Genomic DNA, 2,449 nt, shown 5'->3' with positions numbered 1-2,449 from the left:
TAGCCCAGTGCTGGGCACATAGTAGGTACTTAATACACGTTTATTGAATGAATACCTGGATGTGTTTAGTAATTTTGTATTGGAGAAAAAGAAACTTAAGGCCGGGCGCGGTGGCTCAAGCCTGTAATCCCAGCACTTTGGGAGGCCGAGACGGGCGGATCACGAGGTCAGAAGATCAAGACCATCCTGGCTAACACGGTGAAACCCCGTCTCTACTAAAAAATACAAAAAAAAAAAAACTAGCCAGGCGAGGTGGCGGGCGCCTGTAGTCCCAGCTACTCGGGAGGCTGAGGCAGGAGAAGGGCGTAAACCCGGGAGGCGGAGCTTGCAGTGAGCCGAGATCCGGCCACTGCACTCCAGCCGGCGACAGAGCAAGACTCCGTCTCAAAAAAAAAAAAAAAAAAAACTTAAACCTTTTGAAAATTAATAAATTTAAAGACAGTATTCTCTTATGTCAAAAACAAAACAACTAATGCTAAGCTCTTTCTTAATAAATAAAGGTGGAAGGGGTCAAATAAAACAGAAGAAGAAGACCGTACCACAAAAGGTTACTATAGCCAAAATTCCCAGAGCAAAGAAGAAATATGTGACAAGAGTGTGTGGCCTTGCAACTTTTGGTGAGTTCAGGGTTAAGTATATTTAAAATGTGTGAACTATTTTCTCTCTCTGTCTCCCTCTATCTCTCTCTCACATACCATGAAAACTTCACAGGTCTGTTTTTTGCTGAGAAGATAAATTTTGCATTTCTAATTACACCTTCAAAATCAAATTTTAGAGAAATGTCAAAATCTTCTATAGAGGGTACTTTTACTTTCTGGAATTCCTGCTGGGGCACATTTTATGTGGGATGAGGAGGGCTGGGGAGGATTTTGCTTGAAACCAGCCAGTGCTGCTCCTCTGTCCTCTGCAGGCATGGTGGCAGAAGGTTGCAAAATGGCTCATCCCCTCTGGGAATGACAGCAGAGGGTGAGAAAGGTGGCAGAACATCCTGCTTTAGAACCCCTCAGTTCCTGGAAGCCTTGAATGAGTAGTGAAACTGGGTGAAAATCTAAACCATGATCCCTCTGTAAGATAACACAGATTGAAAAACAATCAGTAGTCTGGTCTGAGTACAATGGTGTTTACAACTAAATGATCACAACCACTTAGAGATTTCTTTGTTCCTTCTTTACTCCCACTGCTTCACTTGACCAGCCTTAAAAAGAAAAAAGAGGCTGGACGTGATGGCTCATGCCTGTTATAATCCCAACACTTTGGGAGGCTGACATGGGTGGATCACCTGAGGTCAGGAGTTTGAGACCAGCCTGGCCAACTTGGTGAAACCCCATCTCTACTAAAAATACAAAAATTAGCCAGGCATGGTGGCACATGCCTGTAATCCCAGCTGTTCAGGAGGCTGAGTCAAGAGAATCGCTTGAATCCGGGAGACGGATGTTGCAGTGAGCCAAGATCGAGCCACTGCACTCCAGTCTGGGCAACAGAGCAAGACTCCGTCTCGAAAAAAAAAAAGCGCCGGGCGCAGTGGCTCACGCCTGTGATCCCAGCACTTTAGGAGGCAGAGGCGGGCGGATCACGAGGTCAGGAGAGCGAGACCATCCTGGCTAACACAGTGAAACCCCGTCTCTACTAAAAATACAAAAAAGCCAGGCGTGGCAGCGTGCGCCTCTTGTCCCAGCTGCTGGGGAAGCTGAGGCAGAAGAATGGCGTGAACCTGGGAGGCGGAGCTTGCAGTGAGCCGAGATTTTGCGCCGCTGCATTCTAGCCTGGGTGACAGAGCAAGACTCCATCTCAAAATAAAATAAATAAAGTGTCACTGGATTTGTTTTGGTCTTACATGAGTTAGGGGTAGTATAGATGATTCTGTTTTATATATATATTGAGCCTTTATTTGACTTTGAAAGTGTAAATTGCATTGTTAAGATCTCTATGGTAGTTTGTATTGTTCTGAAAGGAATATAAAACCCATTAATCTGTTTTATGAATTTAAAATGCAGATTAAATTTCACAATGGAAAACATCTTTGCACAATTCCAATTACAGTTCTTGCTCTTTTTTTAAAAAAATAGAAATTGATCTTAAAGAAGCACAAAGATTTTTTGCTCAAAATTCTCCTGTGGTGCCTCAGTAACAGGGGAGGATGAAATTATCATTCAGGGAGACTTTACAGATGACATAATTGACGTCATTCAGGAAAATGGCCAGAGGTGAGTACATGGAACACATACATCGCTAGAAGTAAGTTTTAAAGCAGATTGCTTCCATTTTTTCTTAATTGCAACCACAGCTCACGAGATACAATTATTTATGTTTTATAGGTAGATGATGACAGCATCGAAGATCTTGGAGAAGTAAAGAAGTGAATTTGAAAATTCGTCTATATTTAATGGCCTGAACTGAGAAGTTGATATGGCCAAAGGGAGAGAGGCCTTTTAAAAAATATATATATATA

The 2,449-nt window shown here is 42.8% G+C and overlaps 1 pseudogene; it reads left to right on the top strand.

The window, feature by feature from the left end:
• Positions 1 to 417: 417 nt before the first annotated feature.
• Positions 418 to 2,438, top strand: LOC108525281 (density-regulated protein-like; annotated as a pseudogene).
• The last annotated feature ends 11 nt before the right edge of the window (positions 2,439 to 2,449 follow it).

The sequence above is a fragment of the Rhinopithecus bieti genome, unplaced genomic scaffold, assembly GCF_001698545.2.
Source record: "Rhinopithecus bieti isolate Rb0 unplaced genomic scaffold, ASM169854v2 scaffold_31578, whole genome shotgun sequence".
Taxonomy (NCBI): domain Eukaryota; kingdom Metazoa; phylum Chordata; class Mammalia; order Primates; family Cercopithecidae; genus Rhinopithecus; species Rhinopithecus bieti.
The sequence above is the reverse complement of the archived record's forward strand: the minus strand, read 5'-3'. Positions and strand labels throughout refer to the sequence as shown.